Source organism: Poecilia latipinna, unplaced genomic scaffold, assembly GCF_001443285.1.
Source record: "Poecilia latipinna isolate Pla-1442-1.1 unplaced genomic scaffold, P_latipinna-1.0 Scaffold318, whole genome shotgun sequence".
In the NCBI taxonomy this organism is placed as follows: domain Eukaryota; kingdom Metazoa; phylum Chordata; class Actinopteri; order Cyprinodontiformes; family Poeciliidae; genus Poecilia; species Poecilia latipinna.
Window position 1 is genome coordinate 248,594 of NW_015112934.1, and position 24,735 is coordinate 273,328.

Consider the following 24,735-nt stretch of genomic DNA (forward strand, 5'->3'; position numbering starts at 1 on the left):
GTTTTAACTTTTTAAAAATTCTTTATGTTTTTTTTTTCCTTTTTTGTTTTGTTTTTTGTGTCTTTTTTTTTTTTTTTTTTTTTTTTTTTTTTTTGGTGATCAGTTTAGAAAGAAGACGGTTATGACGAGACAGAACGCAGGACAAAGCTCTAGCTGCGATCACAGCCAATAATGTCATCACATTAACCCTCAAACTGCTCACTCTTGTGGACAATTTGACACTCGATTCCACATGGATTCGCAGTTTTTGTCATATATAATTTACACAACCCACTATCAGAAATTTGCCTCGAGAGGCTTTGCAGTCTATCCCAAACTGTCCAACCCTTTCCTCACACACAGTTACTTTCTCAATTTCATTGGCAGCTTCCAATAGTTCAGAGAGCACTAAACGGCTAGAACCAAGGGAATGAAGCGCCCCCACACTGTGAGACCTTTTATGTATCACAGGCCCTTCATTCACATGATTCTCACCTCCCAGAACAGTATTTTACTCCAAAATGAATGGTATAACCTCCGGGCGATGTCAAGGTGAAGGAAACGTGTCACTGGCTCCCTGGCGAGCCTTTCATAGCCTCGGCGCTCTCCAGTTAATGACTCGAGTGAGGAGGGTGCGTTACCTCAGGCTCGGTCAGATGAGCCCGGACAAGCGGCTCAGACTGTAATCACAGGCAATCATCAGCTCTCTGGTTGGATTTCTGCTATTCTGGACTGAAAAGCATATTCCCAGAACTATGATTTTTTTTTTTTTTTTGGGCTCTGAGGTGGAGTGAAACAAAGGGGGAAGGAGGTTGGGAACAGATAAAGACAGTGACTTATGACAAGATAGGCTGGGGAGAGATTAGTGGCGCTCAATATTTGCTTGGCATTCTAGCCACCAATTATTTACAAACTAAAGCAAATGCATAACATGTTGCCGTGGCTTGTGCAAATTTTGGTGAAAGATTTGCAGAAGTCTTACTGCTCAATTTAGGGTTTTTTCTGTTTCTGCCACAACTAACCCTGACACAGATCGGAACAAACACTTATACAATTATTTAAGTCTTATGCTTCAGATTGATGTATGTTAATAGGCATACAATGCTGTTTTATGTCAAAGGGATCATTTATGTTACAGAAGGGAAAATCTGTCTACGTACGGATAACGGCGATCTCTTTATACAGTTTTAACCTTTGGGCTTTTGCTTGTTTACTTATACGTTTATCTTTACTGTTCTTTGTTGCCTCCTTGGTGCCACCTTCATGTTCAGAGCTTTACGTTCACATTTAAACAAAATTTCACCCCTTTTGAATGACAAAAAAGCTGCCGACTTTGACATTCAAAAGACCTGAGTATATTGTTAAAAGACTAATGTTTTTTAAATCCCCCTCCAACCCCCAAAAAACAAAAAGTACTCTGTGACACAAAAGCAACCTAAAAGGATCAGCTTGAGGGAGAATATACTGTTAGTGGCATTACTTGTGGCTTGCTGTCGAGAGAATGGTCCAGCTGCACAGCCTCATCTTTTTTTCAGCTGATCTCATTCTTTGTGTGAAAAACTCTGGTCGCAGTGAAAATGGGTCTGCAGAATTTTCCCTCAAACTGCCCATTTCTCACTGTGACCACAAGTGGGATGTCTCTCAGACAGTTAGTCATCTTTCTTCCCTAGAAACCGCCAGAAAGAGTCGTGCTTCCCAATTATCTACCACAGTGCCGTATCTTTTACCTCTGCACAGTTCAGATCAAATAAAACCTTCAAGTAATGACCCATTGTTGGCTATTAATTAATTGCTGCAGTTCAGTTTAAGTGTTGCTTAAATATTTCAACTAGACCAAAGTGATAAAAGCTGGAGTGAATGTTATCAATCTGAAAGAACTGACATGACACTCGTACCCAGAAACGACTTGACCTTCTGGTTCCGCTACCGCCCTCCACTTTGTTTGGGGTAAAAAAAAACAGTTCAGTGCGGTTTCACATGCTGGACCCCAGGTTCTGCGATTCCTTGACCCCCCCCAGGCTAAATGTAATGGAGGTTCTATGTTTTCCAGCTCGCCTGTCTCTCTTCATCAACACACACGGTGACCCATACACAGCCTGCAGCGCTGACACTAATGCGGAATACAGAATGGTTGCTCATTTAATTTTACAGCCAAGCTTGCTGGTGCCACTCAAACAGAGCATGTCCCCACAACCAGCAGCCTGATTTAGTGGCTTGATAAGCAGAGAAGAAACTACCCCCCTCTCGCCTCGCTTTTTGTTGCTACATCCGTGTTGGCTCTGTCTTTCGAGCTTTTGTACCTAAACATGTCTTGTAAAGGGATTCTGTGTGAGAGCAGCGTCTTGGACTGTTTCTCTAAAACCTCGGCTCTTTGTGCTCTGTGGCTCCGTCTGTTTGTCTGCTTTCTGCTGCGGTCTTTCATCACGTTCACTCCCTGCTTTGGCATGACTTGGTGTAGTATCTCTCCTCATGTCTGTCTTCACATGACTGTAGTAAACCAGATCTTTACTGCCCCCTTGTGGCAGTATGCTTCAACCTCTTCGGTGGGGTCATTGAAATCAAGTCTAAAATCAAACAGCGAAACACAATACATAAAAAAATCTTGCATGCAATGTTTTTATTGCGCCTTTTGCTCATGAGTGTGTTTGTAAAGGTTGCTAGCTTATTAATGGCAGTCTATATTAGTGGATCAGGCCATTTAAGTGGATGATCCCTGTGCTGATTATTCTCTAGCTTTGTGCACCGACGCTTGTTTTGCATTTGCATATAAATTGCTTTATATGCAGATGCATATAAAGCACTTAGCAGCAATGTGGCATTGCTGCTAAATTCTTTGTCAGTGGTTTAAAATTCATGAATTCTTTTGAAGTTGACCATTGTGGGGCTGTCAATTATTATCATTATTATTTTTTTTTAGTTTGATGCATTGAAAAACAAAAAATTCCTGCATGTGTAATAAGTGCACCAACATATGGCTCAAGATTCTGCAATCCTTCTTGATTATGTTAGATTATGACAGTGAGTCTGTCATAATCTAACACTTCCTCTGTCTGCATTGTCTGTCTTGCCTTGCATGTTAGAGGGGTCTGTTTCACTGAATCTCATTTTACTGGTCACAAAGATAAGTACTATTCATTACTGTGTTGAACTATCAGAAAATTGTACTGAAATTGAAAGCACTTAAACAGTTTTTCTCTTCATCTGTATTAACTTGTTTCTGACCTTTCCACGAGTCCTTCTGGTAAAGAAACTATCCATTTGGTCATTTCATAAAGTCTTTTGGGAAAATGACATGTCTATACTTTGCAGCTCTCACACATGCTGCCAAATACTGTCATCTAGTCCCAGTGTATAATAAGACCTACGGCAAGCAGTCATCTTCAGATTTAATTTGTTTCTGGCTTGATTGTTTGCCTCAGGAGGGACAAGATTGGTTCAAAAAGTAATTGAATGGCCTATTTAATTTCTTCTAATTGATTTTGAATGACTTGATACGTGTTTTGCTTTTTATCTTGTATCAGTATGCATGGAATTTGGTGAAGTTGAGGGATCTCTTTATTTTATTTGTGGTGACTGCAAGACTCAGACTAAGGGATTTTTTTTCTCTCATAGGTGAGCAAAAAGTAGTTAAAAAAATCTAAAATATGTGATTGAGTCATATGCCAACCGAAAGAGATTTCTATAAATTGTATAACTAGCTTTTATTTATTTGTATAAATAGAAATTGGGGTGATAAATGCTTTTTTGTTTTTTTGTTTGTTTTTTTGTTTTTTTGTGTGTGGGTAATTAATTTAGTTTGTTTTCAGTTAATTACATTTCAATTTTCAACCATTTACAGTTACATCTGATATTATTCATACCCCTTGCAGTTTCAGGGTAAAGTAGTCTTTAAATTTTTTTCAACAGGTTTCTTTTGCGTGGAAGTGAAATTATTATTTTTGGAGAGACCAGTCAGATAGTTCAACATTTCATCTGCTTTGTGCATTGCGCACGTGTCAGTGATGATGGTGGCAGCTACATAATGCATGATAGATTTTCTGCCAGCAAATTAATCTAGCATCGTAATGCTGGGACCGCCATCCTTCAGTTTTGGTCCAGTTTCTTTGAATTTGAAAGCCCTGCCGCCTTGTCCTTCAAGCCGAGTCTTTGTGATTCTGACTGTACTGTAAAAGTAGATTTTGCTTCTCCTTGTGGACAGCTGAAAATCAGTCTCCATTCATGACTGTATAATAAGGACAGGACTTTTTCAACTTATGTACCACCAGCCTTTGTGGAAAAAGAAAAGATCAAAGTAATCATCAAAATCTCCGGGATTAACGTGACATTTATGCCTCTGATGACTGTGTGAGCTGTTCTCCTAAATCAATCGTAGGCTTGTAACTCCATAAATGAAAAGTCGTCCTATGAAAGCTGAAAAGCTACATTATACTTTCATAATGGACTTTTTTTTTTTTTTTTTCTTTTTATGGAAAATGATTACCCATTACTTCAAACAAAATGACTTTCCAGTGTGTCTGCTAATATGTTGATCTGCATGCATTCAATGGTGGCTCTGTTTCTGCAGATGCAGGGGCTCTTTGATGTTCCATCACCTGCTGATACCGAACATTAAAGACGCCTAAAAAAAAAAAGCACATTCTCACTGTGTCTGTTTCGCATACTCATGTTTGGCAGACATTTCCATAATGAGCACCCCTTGTGCTAGTGTGCTTGGATCAATAAGAGAAATCCTTTTTCACATAGCTTTATATGTTTGTGTTGGGATTGTTGGGATCTGAAGGCTGGAACGCGATGGCGTGCTGAAAACAACTCACTGATCTTGCTTTATGGCTCGAAATAAAAAAAAAAAAAAATTGGACACATTCTTCGACATACTTGACTTCATACACAGGAAATGTGCTTTCCAACCACTTCAACCGCGATAGCTGACCACATTTTGTCAGATGGGAAGTATGTGTATACACTGTAAAGAAAACTGTCTGTTTATATAATTTGGTCACAGAGCACATCCTAGAGATTCACTTTCAGCCTGATTTTCTGTAATTCCTTCTCTGTGCATGTTTACTTCAGCCTCTTTCAGTACGCTTCCTTCTCTAAATGTTGTGACGGCAGGTCTAAACAGGATGCAGGTCTGCTGCAATGGGACTTTACCGAAGTGGTTACACGGGTCAATCTAAGTGTCACTGGATTGAAAGCATCCTATGTATGGTGCAGCAATATATGGCCGTGAAAAAGGATTAAAAATAGCAGATTTTGTCACCTTTTAACCACAAAGGTTAATATATCTAATTTGGATCTTGTTATAGACAACATAAGCACGCTATGCTTGATTTGATTGCCAAATTTTTCATATAAAAAATGGAAAATTGATCTGTGCTTTTGCTCTGCATTACACCCCACTGAATCAATAACCCATAGAACCTCTACCAGCTCTGCATATCTTTATGCTGAAAACTTTGCACATTCTTTTTTTTTTTTTTTTTTTTTTTTTTAATTTAGCACAAGCTTAGTCAGATTGAATAGACTGCTTTGTGATCCTCAACTTCAAAGTTTCGACACAGATTTTCTCTTGGATTTTGTTCGGAGTCATGACCGGGGCCATTCTGTCGCATCCTCTGCAGCTCTGGCTGTATGCTTATTCGTCTTTTGCAGTCCATAATGGGTTTTCCCCCAGGATTCTCCTGTATTTAGCTCAAGCTATCTTATTTCACAAATAGCAGATTTGTGGCATAATCAATCAATCAATCAATCAATCAAATTTTATTTGTATAGCACATTTCAGCAGCATAAGTGCATAAGGCATAAGTGATTAGCCATTGTTGGTTACCAAATTCCTCTTTTGCTGCTTCTTTGATTAATGCTATTCTTGCCCAGCCTGTAATTTTAGATGGGTGGCCATGTGTTTGTAGGTTCCTCCAACAGAAATCTGTACAAATCTCCAAAGCCTGGTCATATTGTTCTATGACCTAGAACAATATCTGCAGTTGCAGTTCTCCACAACTACAGAACTTCTGTATTTATACAAAGTTTTTGTTTAGGGGTATAAGATGAAGCCAGACAACCAGACAAATAAAAACAAGCTTCAGGTGTTTTGGCAAAGTGTTCCCATGACAACGCAGAGATGCTATGGCCGGTTCACAGAGAGGGGAATTAATGACCACCCTATGAAGAGAAATGAAACATTTAACCAGAACTTCTGGTTCCTGTGATGTTCAGGAAGTCTGTTTGGTCCATCTCGCTGCGTTCCAATCCATCGCTGTGTCGTACAAACACTCCTTCTGGTCCGTCTTGAACTAGGACATAAATGTATATATATAAATATAAGAATCCACTATCTTGTGTATTTATGTACTCTGTTTAATGATTGTTTGTTATCTTCATGTTATTTGGTTCTGTCATCAAATCTTTTTGGTTAAATGCATCCTAAAGGGTGGACTTTAGATGATGGGAAGTACATTGGTACCCATCCAAGCCCATGTCTCTCCTCCCTTTGTCTTCCATTCCTTCTCTGTTCTCCCATTTCTTCCTCTCCTGTGACCTCTGGGAGTCCTCACAAGGCACAGCGTTCCAGAATAAGCCGATTTCCCCCCCCCAAACTTTTCCGTGTTCTTCTTTGGACTTCTCCTCTTTTTCTTAAATTAACATCGGAATAAAAAGAAAAAAGAAAAAACCTTTCTGCTGAGTGACTCATTCAAATAATTGTTACTTTTAGCTGTATCAGATTCTCTGACTCTCTCTCGTTCTCTCTCACTGCTTTTCTACTTCTATCCCTCTGCGGTGTAGTTTCTGGGCCACATTTGAATTGAAGGCTTTAAGTAAAGGGGATGACATCAGAGAAGGGCGCAAAATAGAAGGAACTACAATCTGAGTTGTCTTTTATTTATTTATTTTTTTTTGCTTTCTGTGACTGCATGTAAGGTCAGTGACGAGAAAAAATCCTGTGATGATTTTTTTTTTTTTTTTACTTTTTATTTGTACTTAGCTGTGTCTTAGCACAACCCTGCATCGCTAACCCAGATAAAGAGACACATATCAAGGACTTTGTTCACTATTCATAACTCAATAACAGAGATAACAAAGAGATGCTGTGTGTGTAAGCAGGGAAAAAAAAACCCAGAAGAATTGAGCTAGTAAAGGAAAGGGGAGGGAACAAACAGAGGAAGGCCAGGCCAACTTGAAACAGACACGAAATCTGAGACTGCTCAAGACAGATTCGGAAAGAAGGCTGCAAGACGTGGAGAAAGGAGTACAAGAACCCTCCTTTGGTTTTGGGCTGAGTGAGACTCTCCCATCGCTCTCTCTCATATCTCCCTCCTCTTCGGAGCGTCCCATGTGAGCGGCGGCCCCGATGACTGGACCGCTGTGTGTCTCCACTCTGCTTACGCTGTGCTGAACTCTGGCAGATATGCATTGTTCTCCACTGGGCTCGACTTGTTGCTCCTGTTTCTCAGCAGTTAGTCTGTGCTAACTCTGCAGACGGACTGGGGAAAGGCTTTCGGTAGATTTTCACGGTGAGTACTGACATTTAAAATTTTGGGGTCCTCTGTTGAGAATAAATATTTGCCTCATTAATTTGGTTTTCTCTCCTCTGCCAGAGGAGAATGGGTTGACATACATGTTGCAGCAATCAAGCTGTTTGACTTTTGAGCAACAAAAGTTAATGTGGCGGATTGTTAAAGGGATATGGAGAAACTCTTGTTTGGATTGGTGTGTTTCTGTACTGAGCCATTTTTTTTTTTTTTCCAAACATTGTACACGACTGAATAGCCTCTGTCTTGCTGACTCATTCGATTAATTTAATTCACATGGTTCCAGGATCAATGGGTGTGTTTAGTTTGCCTGTGTTTGTCATTGTGTAGAAATTCCCCTTAATTGCTTGTGTGTAATTCCACATCTTGGCCTTTATGTAGGCGTAATTAACTTATTAGTCATGTACATGTGAAGAAATGTACTGTTACATCAGCCAGATTCATATAACTTTGACATATTTTAAGCAGTTACAGCTTAAAATCTCAGAGTAATAGGTAAGTTCAGTGTATGTGTAACCTGTTCCTGCCATCAGCTTCTAACAACTTTGTGTTGAGCTTCAAACATGATTGAGACTGAGCAGTGGTCCTTGTCCTGGGGAAGACTGTGATTATTTATTTGTGACTCAAAGTATTTTGAAACAGTTTAATCAATCGTTTTTGTCAGCAAGAGTAGAAGCCTTATTTCAGCCAGCCCCTCAGCAGTGTGCAGCAAGAGGTGGGAGAGAAGCAAATATTACTGTTTTCTCAACACTCTGAGAAAAACTGTAGAAAAGTTTGTGCTTTCTGTGGTATCTCTTACAGAGTTGAGCAACAGTACAGTGGAATATTCCTTTAATTTTGAAACGGCAACATTTTAAAACCTTGACACACCTTGATTCAGGTAGCCGATCCATGCCTACTTGACAATTATGTACCATTTTAGTTTTTCACACCATCATCATCATTGTGTTTTTTTTGTGACCAAAGCATTTCAAAACAGCCTAGAATGTCTCTCTTTTAAGTTTAGGAAAAGTGCAATAGCCCTTTTTTCAGAAAGTTTACTGACATTGAGAAGCAAAAGGTGGTAAAGGAGCATCTGCATTCTTTTTTTTTTCTTTTTTTTTTGCCCAGTATAATCAGTAGAACCTCTGACATCTGATACTTGCTAAGAAATTGAAAATAAGTTTCAATTTAAGGAGTGGTATGATGGAGAATTTTAATAATTTCGAAGATGTAACTCTTTAAAAGCTTAGTTCTCCCTGATACCTATCCATATTTCACATTTATGCACTACTTTGCGTTGGTTGATCACATAAAATAGCAAAACAAATAAACAAACAAACTGTGAAACTGGCAGCTGTAACTTTTGCAAGGGAGAGCACAATCGGTCCTTGTTGTCCAGAGGGACTCCATTGTTCAGTGCACATAATTGTTTTTGTCTATGTGTGTAAAAGCCTCGTCCAGAGAGTCTTGGACAATGAAGTCTGTCTTCCAGGGGATGTAGATTTCTGTTTTTGTCCCTCTCTCCCTCTCCTTTTCCTGTCCAATTCCCTCTGCCTTCACATCTGGATCTCCCCACCAGCTGACAAGAAACAAGAGGCAACGGATGGAGGGAGTTGTGGATGTGAGGGGACTCACAGAGAAGAGAGAAGGAATGAAATTGGAGGAAAGGGAGTTTTCTTAGGTCAAAGTAGCCCTAGTAGACTTCCCTTTGTACAGGAAGAGCTGACGTACAGTGTCATTGTGATTGCCCAATTTGGAAGAGGAAACACAAAATGTTGTAATCACACACACGTGAGAAAACACCCCTTATGATTCATGCACTGATGTGAACATGTTGATTGCTCTAAAAATTGTGTTGATCATTTCATACGCAAGCCACGTGCAAGTGAAGTCAAAACCAAACCAGACAACTGATGTCTGTCACTTTTGTGAAAAAAAAAAAAAAAAAAATAGTACTGTCGCTTCAGTGACAGCTTTGGCAGAACGAGGCCTTAGCTGCCAACACAAGTTCAGATCCCTTTCTGTCTTTGAGCTCTGTTGCTTTGAAACTCCATGAAACCATAATGAAAAGCTCTACCTAAAAGAAGCTCCAGTTTGACTGGATGGGATTTATCAGGTTTTCTTTTCTTCCTCTGATGCATGAAACTGTCCATGCCAACTGTGCTGCAGTTTGTGCCAGTGCTGGGCAGGCTCTTGTGTGGCTGTTTATTCATGCCATGGCAGGGCCAAATGCCATGGCAACAGGTGTGCACAGACATGCACAATATTAAACCATAGGTGAGTTTCTTTGAATGTGTAGCTGTCTTTTGCTTTCCGTTTGGAGGTTCTCTGCAGCTCAGCCGACGTTCTGACTTTGCGCGCTTGTTATGACTGAGACAGTGATGAAGCACAAACATCACTTCGTCCGCAGCCTCTGAAGAACGGTTTGACTGTGCAGCCTCTACCGCATGTGCATCTGTGATTCAGCCATGTCTCTCTTGTCTGTGCAGCTGGTCTGTGTCTGCCCGCAACGCTGCTTTTCGGTTTATGTCTGGCTGTCGCTAACCGTGCATCTCCGGGTGATGAAAAAGTTAGAAGGAATGACGCCATGATGCAGGTGGCATGTGTGCAATGAGTGCCAAGCCAACACGCCTTACACCACATCACTGCCTCAGATTCTACAGCCAATGAGGCACAACAGGCGGTGCACTGTACAGTAGTGTACTGTTTGCGTGCCAGCCAACAATTCAGAGCAGGGAACAGTGTGATGTGTTTGGCTCAGTGAGAACACTCAGGATTGTTTTGGTCATGGTGATAGCATTCTATGAATGGACGCACAATGTACGTCCATTGTGCAATGCAATAATGTCTCGGTGACGAAACCAGAGCAAGACAACACTACATAAAGATTATTGTGACTACAACAATAAACACTGTATTGATAATTACAATGAGCATGTAGCTATGGGCATTTTCTATATTTTGTGGCCATACAGAATTAGGTTGACTTCATAGATTTAGGCCTTTTTTGGTAAAACGATGAACAAAAAAAGAATTATATCTGCCAAACCTGCTTGGCAGAGCGAGGAGATAAATTACTTGGGGAAACAGCCAGAAGGCTTCTGGTAACTCTTGAGGATTTGCAGAAAGCCATAACTCGGATAGTAGAATCCCATGACAGGACTACTCTTTATTATGCACTCTACAACTTTACAATAAAGCAACACAAAGAAAGCTGTTGCTGAAAGAAGGTTACAGAATTGGTGTTTTGGTCAAATGCGATCAAGCTTGGTAGTGTGTTTGACATAAAACTAAATCTTTACAGAATTCTGAAAACATCTTCCCCGTGAAAAATGCATGGAGGTGTGGCATGCTTATGTTTAGCAGGGGCATGGACTTTTCTAAAACTTTTAAGTGACAATAATAAAAGACAACATTTTGGAGGCTGTAATAGCACAGGTTCATGATCATAAACATGAACTCAGGGCTACAATAGTCACTCATGGCTAAGACAAGATTGTGAATGTGTGACAATATTGGGAATTGGCTGTGTAGACAGTCTTTCCAAACAGACTAAGCTTGAGTTGCTCAGTAAAGAAGATTGGGCAAACGAAATTTCTATCACAACTGGTAGAGACATACCTCCAGACCTCAAGTGACTCGAGGCTGTGATTTTAGCCAAAAGTGGTTCTACAATGTTAACACAAAGGAGCTGAGTAAAAAGTTAAACTGTGTTTTTTTTGTAAAAGAAAAAAAAACAAAAAAACAATCTTTGATTTACATTCCATTTCACAATTACTTGGCGCTTTTGTAGTTTTTTTTTTTTTTTCTGTTTTTTTTTACACAAAATTCTAACAAAATACTTTGAGGTTTATAGTTGTAATGCGACACAATGTTTAAAAGGTCTGTAAATCTCTTTCAAGCTGCTGTGTTATACAACATCTTGATGTGTCTAAAACATGGTCTGTGAGCTCCGCAAGCGCAATTGAATTTATGTGCCCTCATTCCTAAAATAGATTTTCTTGAGCCCACTCCTTTTCTGATGTTGTTAAAGCAGCCTCGTTTATTACGGGAAAAGATGAGTTTTCCGAGCTGCACTTAAAACATCTTGCTCCCTCGTTCGTTTTATCTACAGCCTACTCATTTTCATGGTTACGGCTTTGATCCTGCCGCAATTTGTCCGGCTCATCTCAATTTTCTTGTGAAAGTCACCTTTGTCAGTCTATGGCGCCTGGGAATATGCATTGGAACGAGATGAAATTCTTTAGAACTCAAATTACCCTACATATTTGCATTTACTTTGATATGGATACATTGTGTTTCTTATGTCAAGCATGTATTTACTTCTGTAATAATGATTATTAACAAGAAGAAATGAAGGTGATAAAATCCGTTGTTTTACACATTCATTATAGGTGTATATATATATATACTTTCAATTATATGGCTAGAGGTGGTACATTTGTACTAACTCAAAGTGTCATGCAAGCTTTATTTTTATTTTTTTATTTTTTGCACAAAAAGCCAAATTTATCTTCAAGACTACATCCATCCTCTTACAATTCCAAATCTGTCTAGTGTTGCAAGCTCTGGCTCCGTTGTGCAACTCTCTGTGGTTCTGCCGCTACTGCGAAGCCTGCATTTTAAACCTGATTAGCTGTAATGTTGTAAAAGTTACAGAGTCTGGAATATTTCTGGAGTTTTGAGCGTGTCACAGGTTTCACGACACATTGAGGGGAGCGGATTACAGCCATTATGCATTGTAGGCAGCTCTGTGTGCGGACACAAAGAGCTCTGATTACTGCTGGCACTCTTGCCTCACTTCCCAGGATTCAGTGCATCGGCTGGCACAGTAAGGAGGTGGCGGCGGCTTCAACACAGATGTTGGCAACGCAACGCGAGCCTAGCCACACACTGAATTAAAACATGTTCACGGCTGCCATGTTTTATTTGTGCAACAGCAGATGGCTTTTTCTGAATCATCCACGGTAAACCGTTTGGAAAAAACTATTATTGTAGACAGCAACATTACTCTACAAAAGTTTCAAATCACCACTAATATCGTAATAAATTCCATAACAGGAGCCAAACTTTTTTTTTTTTTTATGGTCTTTTAAAGTCGTCTTGATGAAAGCGTTTTGAAGGTTCTGTTTTTCTTTGACCTTTGGCTTCTTTTTTTTTTTTTTTTTTTTTTTTTTTGCTTATCTCTGTCCTTGTACCTAGATGTGAACAGCATGCTTTGTATTGTGACTTTTAAAAGTAAATTGTGAAATTTATAAAAATGGAGAACTGGATGAGGAGGGTCAGAGCAGAAATGAAATGTTTTACAGCAGATGAGCAGCATCTAAAAGGCATGCCTGCGCAAGACCTGAGAGATTTGCTATCTTTATTGACCATCTAACTGGTGTATGCCAATTGTCTAATTGTTTTGCATTTGACATTTAACCTGAGAACATAAAACTGTCTTTATGAGAGGTGTCAACATTAAGTAGAATTTTTTGGCATTGAATTTAGGAGCTTTGTAGATGTCCAATTCTTTATTCCCAATACTGATGAGTCAGACAAGAATAGACCTTTGTTGGTGTACCGGTACTTATCACATGTTTAAAAATTAATAAATGTATAGTGTGAGTTTAATCCTGGAAGCTTTAAAGAAAATGCATATTCAGCACTCTTTAGTGTGTCTTTTCAGTTTTATTGCAAATATATCATTATCGTGTAACATCAGTTTGTCCAAAATTGATATCGCAAAGGACATCCTGTAGTGTAATAATTGTTGGCAAATATATTCCGAGTGTTAACTTGCATTTTTCAATCTAATGTCAAATTTAGCCAGTTGGACAGAGTCTATGGCAGCAGATGTTCACACTGGACACAAATGCTATTCCCCAAACAACAGAGTGTTGGAGACACAGATGAGAAAAAGATGAAAATTGATATTTCGGGACAATATCATTATCACTTTATTTACCAATTACAACGTTGCTACATTTTCAAATATTGTGCATCCCTAAAACAGACTAAAACAAAATGCATTCTAGGTGTTATAAATATGTCACAGAATCAGAAAGCCTAAATAAATACTAATCTAAAGAAATTGTGGGACTGTAGAACCAAATAAAATTAATGGATGTTTAAGACTTTCACAATATCTGAATATATTGGAAAACCTTTGTTGGGTTTGTTTTTTGTTTTTTTGTTTTTTTGTTTTTAATGAAACATTTCCTCTCTTGTCCTAACTGAATCCATTGAGATATACAAAATAATACAACAAGATAATATAGCATAACAATACATAATATTCATAAGTTGGCTCACGGATGAAAGATAAAACATTTGTTTTTAATTTTAGTTATAATATTTACATCAATTTTTAGATTAAGTTTTATAATGCTGGCTTATTTAGCTGTTTTTTTTTTTGTTTTTTTTTTTTTTTTTTTCCCCTCAAACTGGATGAGATGGTTAAACAGCCAATTCATCAGTTTACCACAGCCACAAAAGAAAAAAGCTTGCATGCATGGATGCATTAAAGGAATTAGGATTTATAATCGACTGCTTTTAAAGTAATAACTCATCAGCTGTAAAGACTTAGAAAAACCTGCAACATGTCCATCTGCACTACTGTAACTCCAATAAAATTTGACGATCCTTCCTAACACAAAGCATTCACTCACAAACATGCATTTACGTCACCCATGGCAACAGCTTGGCGGAGATCAATGGTGATGTCAGCACTGATGTACGAGAGTTGGAGAGTGAAGTATGACCTCAGCAGAGGGGATGTCCCAGGGGGCCCATATCAGCTGCAGCTAGCACTTTCCTTTAGCACTTTCTCACACTCTGTATCCCGGCTGAAAAAACTAAAGCTGCCCCCACTTTAAACCCATGCATGTGATACTTCACAGACAGCACAAATCACGGTGAAGGTCTGACACACACAAGAAAGGACACGCACCTCACATCTGGTGCTGAGAATATTTAGAGCAATGGGAGGCAGATGGCTAAAGTTCATTTGAGAGGATAGCTCTGATTGATTAAATAAACTGCTTCAGTTATGAATGGAAAAAAGTTTTGACACTTGCAATGCAACTTTTAGCATCTGTGCAGAATTTCCTACTAAGATGGAAATGCAGGTTCCTTTTTACATTTTGTAGGTTCAGATGGAACATTTTGCATCCCTCCCCAGCACAGCCTATCTTAGTAACAATGAAGACGATGTTAAAAACTAAGATAGTGAGGTCAAAATATGCCAAAGTCTTTCCAGAGGCCTGTAACTGTTTTACTGTTTTCTATCTTTTTTTTTCTTGACGATAAAGAGAAATTCTACTTTTTAGGTCATTTTGTATTTTGGATTACATTTTCAAAAGACAAGAAGCAATCAAATCATAAATGCACTTTGTTAAATCAACTAGACAGCTCTGTCATCCACTCTGAAAATAAAACAAAGCATCTTTGGGAGCGGGGGAAGTTGTGGGTTTCTTGAGCTGAAATATTCAGTTCCTCAAATCATGAGCTGCTGATGTGACTTCTTCACAGATTGATTGCTCACTGTTTTGTCCTTCACCGAGGCTGTTTGTGAAGTACTGTTCCTGCTAGTGGAGGTCACTGAGTTCTCTCGACAAAAATTTGCTTACATGGGGTGTAAAGTTTCAGTCTATCATGTTTTTCTTAAACTATAATTATGGCTGTCGGACACAACAGACAAGCGGGGTCTGTGTATTTCTCGTCTTTTCCTTTAACTCCCAGCAGCTATTTATCCGATCTCCTTCGGTCTCGGTCCTCGTCTTTCAAGGGGTTCATGGCTTTACATGCTGGCTTCACGTCAGGAAGCTTGTTTCTTTATGGGATGAAAAAAAAAAAAAAAAAACTTTTCCTCTGTTGCTAATACGTCTCTGGAATGATGCAGAATGATTGATCAACCATTGTCTTGTTACCATGGAAATGCTGAATTGCTATAGGTGCAACTGGAAATACATCTGACATCAGCAGAATACTCACTTGTCCCTGTTGCCAAGAATAACACACCTCTACATGCTCACACCTTAACATTTTATTTTAACAGATAATTGGATAAACGGGCAACTAGGATTGCTAATGAAAGTTATCTGAAAAAGCTACAATCTTGTGGCGGGCGTCTTTGCTCTTCATTTATTCATCTAATGCAAAGTGGAGAAAATAAAGCTCAAAGATGAAGATGGCTATTTGGCTCTTAATTGGGTTAATTAAAAAAATCAAAGCTTGAAATAAAAGACAGAAACTACATTTTACCAACAAATAATCTTTTTGCAAATGTTCTTTTTGGTTTGGAAGTCAAAGAGTGAAGAAAGGAGAAGGGTTTGAGATTTCGTGGAAAGCATGTTGACATCTCAACTTAAATTATTGGCGCCATCTCCAGAACATTTTTTTTTTTTTTTTTTTACACTGGCATAGCTGTATTCAACAGCCTGCTACTCAAACAGTCATAATTGAGTTGTTCTAGGACAGTATCCCATTTTTCTAGATCCTTAATGTGTTTATGTGTTTGGGGGGAAAAAAAACAAACAAATAAAACACACAAAAACGTTCAAGAACGCAGTTTTAAATCTCTTGATATTGCATGATGTTTTAAACTGTCATCAGATGGGAGATAAATCAGCCCTCCACTCATCCTCGCTGGAATAGATTTCCCTTTGGTAGGCAGGTGCTGCTAAAGGTAAAGCCTGGGAAGAACACCAGCCAAAGAACATGCGGGAAAGGGAATTCAGATAATTGTGAAAATTTTGGTTGCTTACCAGATTGAGAGGCATATATTTTCTCTTACCTGAAGTGATTTCTCTTTCTTCCACTCCTGTTTTCTTTTTTTAACGTTAGAAAATCCTGAAAATCTCTGAAGGCTTTAGAAGGGAACATTGTGTACACTAATTTATGACAGAGAGGCCATCAGGAGACAAAAATTAAAATGGCCCCAGCTTAACGTGACCTGGCCAATTCTGACTGTATTATTGGTGCTCTGCCCCAGGGGGAGCTCTTACTTCAGCTGTGGAGTTTCAAACTTTTTCTCCTTCCTCTTCTGGTCCTAAAGCCCTAAACTGTCCTCATTTAAGCTCTTTTTCTTTGTTATAAACGCCTTAAAAAAAGTTTATTTTTAAGAGATGTACAATTTGAAGTTTGTCCTATTGTCTCCAGTTGCACAATGGGAAATTAAAAGATTTAATTGACATGCAAAGAAACCCCCCCCTTTTTTTTTCCGCCTTTTTCTATGCTATGACATCATAGGCTAAAGTGAGACCACAGTTGTAAACATGTTTCCACCACATGTGTTTGACTTTCTAACACCAGACATTTGCCTGCATAAACACAGAAGATCGGATGTCTCACAGAGGATGCGTCGGCTAAATGTTAAGACGCAATGCAAACCTGGCCGGGCTTCTCCCAGCTCCACCTAAACTTCAGTGCCACACCTTAAAACTTTAGTTCTGCACTTTGGTTGATGCTGCATGAAAGCATTTGAGTTGTGTTTTAGTTTCTTTTAAAGAAATAGCTGAAAATTTGGGAACAAGATTATGTTGAAAGCAATGCAAAACAGGTAAAATCTCACTGCTGTGTCCCCTTGGTGTCCTCACAAAAAAATTTTAAGCAGCTTGTATTTGCTTTAATACCTGTACAAAAACCGCCAGGTGCATCTTTAGATCATTTGATAGGTTTGTCTTTTATGACTTTGATGGTATCTGAGACTCACAAACAGAAGAAGGAACGCTACATTTCATGAAGAGGCTTTGATTGTGCTCTTTTTGTTTTCTTTTTTTTTTTTTTAATTACACAGTTTAATCAGACAGTCTCCAAAAATATTAAAGATAACGACATCCAGAGTTGATTCAAGTTTCGTCTTGTTTCTGACTGATGTTTTCATAGTCAGATTTAAATTTTGTGCCCACAATTAAATTAACTATGCTGTTTTATTTATTTATTTATTTATTTATTTATTTATTTATTTATTTATTTATTGTATTTCAGCATTATTAAGACATTAAAGGTAACTCTGGGCAGGCACAGGTAGGTGAAAACCACACTAATCTCTGCAAAAATCTAGTTTTGCTCCACAAGATATGGATCTCTTTTATTTTTATTTTTTTTATAGGCAGCGTGGGCTCAACATCAAGCCCTGCAGCTCCTAACTGTCTGTGCCAACACCAGCCCCCTGTGATTGTAAATGCGTGTGCGTGTGTGTGGTTGGATGTACTTCAGGGACACTCTTTCTGATGCCTTCTTTCCTGAATTTCTTTCTTGTTTAAGCATGTTTTCCAACCTACTAGATCAGTATATTGGTTTTACTTTCCTTGTTTAAGGAAACACATTTTTGATGTGTAAAAAAAAAAAGAAAAGATGATTCCCTCATGTGCAGATGTCTTAGATTGTAAGGTAGCTATGTAAAGCATATTTTCACCTTTTTTGATGCATGTATTTCCAGCGTCCATCATTCAAGTATTGAGTTAAAGTAAAAAAAATTAATAAATAAATAAACCTGCCCAGATTTGGCATTGATGAATGGGCCTCCATGACATATAAACCTCACAGAAACCGGACATTTGAATCCCCTATTTGTTTTAAAGCAAAAAGGGTGAAAATCAATGTGACGCCGGTGAATTTGCAAACATCAGATTTTTTTTTTTTCTACTAAATTAACTGCAGATAAACTAATGGTTGGATTCAGAAAAAAAGAGTGCAATAAAATGTGCTGCAGTTAAAGATGAATTTATTTTAAATCTTTTCAACACAACTTTACCAATAACTGCAGGTAAAAAGTAAAAGCATCTAATAATAAGGGTTAGAAGTTGTGTTTAGCTGAGACTGAACCATTTGCTCCTTCACCCAACAATAATTCATTGTTAGTGAACATATTAACCTTTAAACAGACTACAGTCCTGCTTAGCTGTCTTAGCTCCAGGGAAGCTTTGCTCTTCCAGAAAGGTGATGGGCTGATGGACCAGTCTGTTTACTGGTGGACTGACTGACTCTAACTGGAAGATCACACTTGAAACCCACTAATGATCACTGACCTCTGTACTGTATTTGTTTTGTTTAACATAGTTTGTTGTTGTGTGTTTGTATTAATGAAAATCTGTGGGGGACGTAAATGCCGCGAAACAACAGAGCGAGTGTAAGCTGGTGTAAAGAGATGTGTGTTAATTAGCTTCCAGAAAGTGTCTGGAGGAGAAATCTCAGACAGTGACTCCCCACCAGCCCATAATGAGCTGTGGTCAGGCTGAAGCAACCCTCACCACAGTTTCTGTCAGGAATTGGGCAATTGCCATAGTAACCTTTAAGTCTGTTTCTGCCTCAGAGGTTTAGGTGCAGCCTTTGGAAAGATGCTACTGTAGCTCCAGTTTTTCAGAGAAATTAAAAATGTCACTTCTGCTTCATTGTTGTTAGTTTTTTTTTTTTTTTTAACATAAAAATCTATGGAAACTCAGAATAAAATGTTTAAAGCTTTGGATTCCAGATTATGATACCCTTTACTAATCAAATTATTAGATTAAAACGTCTTGCATTCTATAATCTACAGTAAAATTAAAATGTTTTAAAATACTTTAGGAAATGTGTTGGTAATGTTAGTTTAATCCAACATTTGGAGCTCAGGCTGAGGAAATTAGGTCCTATTATACTGTGACAAAACTACAAACTTCACAATGCAGAAAATAAAAAAAATATCCAGTTGAAAGAAATTTGTCCTCTGTTATTGACTTTTTCCACAAACCAGTGAAAGGACTCTACTCTAAAAATCAAAATATTCTTGTTATTCCGTCCTCGTTGCTCTATCGTCGTGGGAGAGTTTATATTGAAAACATTCAGTAGCTACAATGTAAGGTCTTTAATAACTGGCACTTGGATATAAGCCGCTCAAGTCACTTGCAAAAGATGGAAAACACAAATTTAAATTGAAAGTTATGTTTAAGTTGCTTAATTTATTCAGCTATTTTTTATATAAAAAATGTCGAGGTTTAAAAAACATCTTGCAGTGTATAAAAATCAACAATTGAAATCTTTAATGGGAAATAAAACCAGGTCTTCACTTTATATCAACTTCATTTGTTAAAGAAAACAGTGGATAACTTCAAACCTCTTTAAACAAGGTCCTCTTTTTAAAAGGAATTGGGGATATCGAGAGTTTTTTTGTATTTTTCTCCGTGTGCATTGACACCGGGTTCATATTTTTGTACGCAGGATGAGCAATTAAAGTGGGGAAATTCCTGTAAAAAAAAAAAAAAAGACAAAAAAGTATTGGTCGCAGTGGTTAGGTTCAGTTTGCTTTATGATTGTGTGGTTGGGTTTTGAGTCAACAGCGATCCAGCTGGAAAGACAGAAACTGTGCATAGGCTCAAATGTACACAGAAAAGCAGCTGAACATTTTGCACGTAATGACAATGTGGTAAAGCTGCTGACTTGGGTCCCGACTATTTATGTGTAAACGCTTCCTGAAAGAAAAGTTCTTCTGTTAAAAAATGGTAACTTCTGATATTCTGAGGTCATAAATCTTGCACCAAAGTGATTTGTCCATTTAAAATAGAATTTTAACTCCAGTCTATATAAAATGATCGATTTCACAGAAGCACACATTTTTACCGACTACACTTACTTTTGTGCCCACACTGAACTCATCTAAATTGGATAACTGATGTGACAACTGTTGCAAATATTTCAGCAGGCGATCTGAAACCCTGATTTCTTTTATGTAAATAAAAAAGAAGTTTCATACTAAAGAAAACCCAGGTGTGTTAACGGACCAAAACGGTATTTGAAGCGGGAATCAAAGAGTCTGGGGAAAAAAAAAAAAAAAAAATGATGTGACAAAAACATCTGATTTGAAGAAACTTGGTCCCATCTAATTTTTGGATGCTTAAAATGTATAGGATAACGGTTCAACCCTGCATTTTACCTGCATCATTAACAGGACAATTAAGACTTTTGGGATGCATGATTATGTGGATAAGATTTTTTCTTTTTGTACAGCATTAATTGTACTAAAGCCACTTACTGTCATGTGCAAGTGACTGAATCCAGTTTATGCAACAGATTGTGTTCCGTGGGTTGTGTGTGAGATACATGGTTGTGTGGATTCTGACAGTAATTATAGAAGTCTGTACCACAGCAGCCTGGGGCTGGCTCGGTAACAAGTCATTATAACATCTGATACATAACCAAATGTCAGCTGCGTCTGCAGCATTTGCTGCTAGCAGCAGGATATAAATCAACGGAGAGGCAGGCTTTGTTTGCTTTTGCTGCATAACTTTTCTTCTTCTTCTTCTTAATGGAAAATGGATTCGTATAAGTTTGACTTATCTTCAGATGTTATTTGCAATGTGCCTGCATCTATTTACTTTGTAGGTGAGGGCAGTCTTAATTGTGCTCAGTATTCCAGCATCAGTTTCAGTGTGTGACAGGAAAAACTGTCCATCACAAAGATTTTAGCCTTTCTCTTATGGCTGCAGTGAAAAGGTCTCTGTACTTTTCAGAGTTCAGTATGTTTATGGCTGTACTTGTTGCCTTCCTTTCAAAGCGTGGCAACAAGTATTGGTTGAACACCAACCAATTGTAAAACGTATAAAGCAGCAGGCACTAGGCCTCTTTACCTGGGGAAACAAAGCAGACACGGGTCCATTAATACTTCATCAACCCCTGCTGGCTGCTGCCTTTTTAGATTTGAAATCACGATGCAAATGTAAAGTAACATTGCTCTGTATGTGAACTAAATAGTCCCATTTATACCAATGTTCCTGTATGTTTTGGTTTTTGAAACCTCAGTAGAGAACTATAAACCTGAGCTTTGGGTGAAACTGCAGGGGATAATTATGCGGTGTGTTCACAGCACACATGGTCATTAATAACATTTAGGCCAAGCCTATTTTTACAGCTTCTAGCTTAGAGGCTAACATATGGCAGACGGGCTGACTGCACATAACAGGACGTACAGTTAAGTTTAATACACGCTCCTGCCTGGACGAGCAGGGCGTTTGTTTTGTGGATTGTAAGTATATCTGACAACAGCAGGGGGAACCACACTGTCCTGTTATACCAACTCAAACTCAGTTAGTCATGTGATCGGAGACATGTGGATCAAGATAATGTAGAACTCTGATAAGCTCTAGAGAAGAGGTCTGTGATAAAACGGTGCTATTTTATTTTACATTAGAGGTGCATTTAGTCAATTTTAGCTATCTATTGTCACTTATTCTATCTTTATACCACTTCACGGTATTTCAATATTGACTATTTTGCCTTGGTAAAAAGGAAGAAAAAAATAAAATAAAAAAAATAAAGACATTTTCATAAATTCAGAGTGACATTTTTTTCTTTAAATCATAACTAATTTATTGTTGGGGAGTGTGTCCATAACAGTATTGAGACTGTGAAACTCTTATGTTTTTCACACAGTGAAACTGGATCACAACAGTACCTATCATCCAGAACACTACCCAAGATGACACATTGGACATTAGCTCAGAGCCTGGCAGTGCCACCTTAACAGCCACACAGCTGCAAGCAGAGTCTTATGACCTCGAACTAGAGGAAGGGCAGCACATCAGCTTCGCCAACACGCATACAAACACGCAAACAAATGGCTAAATCTATCTCTTTTTATGGGCAAGTACATCTGCAAATATTAATCTTTTCATAGTTTTTCTTATTTCATGGTTGTTACCAAACATTTGGCCTTTCACACAGTGCTGATCACTCATCCACTAAGATCCAAATAAACATGCAGTTCATTCAGTTTTGCCTGTTTCTAAAAAAAAAAAAAAGATTCTCAGCTCATAAGCTCACACAGTATTTTAATCTAAGAACTTAACCCGTTTAATCCCCTTTTTTTCCCAGCGTTACAGGCAGGAAGTAAAGAGGTCTGGTCATGTGACCTTTCACTCTAGATACATGAAATTGATATTGCTTAGAGTAGACAATCTATTATTTGACTTAAAAACTTCAATCAGTTGCTAAAAGTCAAAACAATTCTTATAGAAGTACAGAAGTTAGGAAAAATGTCTGGCAACAATTGTTGCCGGTGGTATTAAATGCACTGCACTGAGAAATTGAAGATCTGGGGTTTAGATGAGATGTGTGTTGCTTTAGCATTAGCACTCAGAGATTTATTTATTATTTTTTTTTTTTCACAGATTCAGAAAATTGATATGGACTTGTGAATACTATAAATTTATGTTGGTATGTTGCACATGAAATTTTTCTGTAGAATTTACTGGTAACAAAAAGAGTAAGAAACTGATTTATATAAGTGAACAGAAGACAAATTCCATTGAAAATGTTTTGTCTTTAACAACGGCATCTGCAGGGCCTCCTGTGAAACAGTGATAACCTCGAGAGCCCTTGATGTCCCTTTGGATGTCTGTGTTGTGTCACTTTAAGAAGATGAAGATGTCGAGATTTGATGTTGTATGAAAGTAATAACCCCCTCTTCCTAATGGGTGTCAGTGACATGGCAAACAAGCTCAGAGCTGTTTGTGAAGCGTTAATGTTGGTTGTTTTCCTCTCACAGCAGGTCATCACTCGCTTATCCCAGACAGATCTTCATATCTTCTTCTACCTCCTATCTGTTTACTGTTGTGTTGAAATCACTATGTGTCTTTATCTTACACCCCTCATTTGCCATTGTTTCTTTTACCGCTGTTGCCCGGAGCTAATGCCACTGTTTAAATCCAAAGTTGAGATTTCTGTAGGTTTCAAAAGACTCTAGTGTTACGCTTGACCACCCTATGAAAACTGAAACCTAGAACACACACACACACACACACACACGCCCACACGCACACACACACACACACAGTAAGAGCCAGCGGGGGTCCCCTAAACCTTTGTTTTACACCATAGTGTTGATTTAATTTAATATACTGCTTAACTGAGTATGTGCATGTGTGCTGGGGAGGACTGAGGCAAGGAAACAGTAATTAGTTTTCATGCTAATTGGACTTGCTTGATAACTCCCACACAAACTCGACAGTGTGGAAACCACAGTGGGGCAGGCTGGCCTGCTCATTTCACACACCCAGGTGTTTTGTTTGCACGGCAGAACACACGAAAGCACGCAAAAGTGTGTGTGCAAAAATAAATAAAGGACCACCGATGCGTGAATTAAACGGCATTAAAAGCACTTTGAATGGCCAGGGTCTGCTAGACCTTTGCAGATGAATTAATGATGTGAATTTCTTGATCCAAGATCAGAGTCTATGCTCAGAGAAAGCCATCTGGGTGATCACATTCAGTTGGATGTGCATATATAACATGTTTGAGAAAAGATTTGGTAATCGGTGCTGTTGAAATTAATTAATGTTTTCTTGGAACCTTGTAAACACAGAGAAAGCATGCAGGCAACAGCACAGTTTCTAGACTATCATTTATCACTATCAAACTGCTGAGTATGTAATTTGTCTCGATGTAGTGTGGTCCTGGATAGCATTCCTTAAATGCATGGGTGGTGTCCTTGATGTCAGCCTGCTACACTGTAAATCTCTCTGCTGATATGCTCTTGACTCCCTCTAGAGATATTTTTGAACTCTGAGGTCACTGACCTTCAGCCAGGGTCACTTTCTCTCTCGGGGGAGGTCCTTGTTTTGCTTTAATGATACCTGCATTCTTTTTCTATCTCTATCTTGACTTATTTTTTTTCCCCAGTTTTTTCTGTTAGCCACTCAATAAAATTAGATGCTAATACCTCAAAGACTTTTGGAGGTTTGAAGCTCAATATTATGTCATCAGTGTTTAAAGACTGATTCTCATTCATACTGATGTTTGTGTAGACGAGATCCTTGGTTGCTGCTTTTCTTCTCTCGCCAACTTACAATTACTATGTGATAATAGCCACTGCTGAACTTTCTATGGGTCTTCAAGATTATTTAGCCTGTGGGAGTATTTGAGTGGTAAATTAAAGAAGTCAAGTGGGAGATTAGTTGATTCTTTGTAGCTTCAAGGTCTCTGCAAGGTCTCATTATTCTCTGTGATATCTACAAGACAGACAGTACTCTTCCCTACTTATGTCTTCATGAATGTTTTACAAGATTGACACTTTTGGCCCATCTTAAAGTACTCTTTAACTTCTATCTGGTTTAGTAAGAGTAAAATGGCTCCCTGTCTTGTTACAAATTTCAAAGTTTTGTTTTTTGTTCTACTTTTAATTTTACTTCAAAAAGACGTTGTTGGCATATTAGCAGTATGGCTGGCATTACCAAAACTACAATTTCTCCAGAGCATTCAAACGTTTACTTACCTGAGATTTTCAACAAGT

General features: G+C 38.3%; 1 protein-coding gene and 1 long non-coding RNA gene across 6 annotated transcripts in view; both read left to right on the forward strand.

Annotated features, from left to right (window-relative positions):
• Nucleotides 1-24,735, forward strand: part of sash1a (SAM and SH3 domain containing 1a) — a 199,260-nt gene that overhangs the window by 106,204 nt on the left and 68,321 nt on the right. The window contains exon 1 of one of the 5 annotated variants that reach the window (XM_015034969.1): nucleotides 7,215-7,490. The exons of the other annotated variants lie outside the window; for them this stretch is intronic. The gene's annotated coding sequence lies outside the window, so the exon portion shown is untranslated. Of the gene's footprint in view, nucleotides 1-7,214; nucleotides 7,491-24,735 lie in introns of those variants that run through there. 5 annotated transcript variants of the gene reach the window in all.
• Nucleotides 1,777-23,265, forward strand: LOC106949017 (uncharacterized). Its single transcript, XR_001425304.1, has 4 exons — nucleotides 1,777-1,787; nucleotides 1,855-1,870; nucleotides 11,524-11,530; nucleotides 22,328-23,265. It is a non-coding gene; the product is annotated as an uncharacterized LOC106949017 (long non-coding RNA).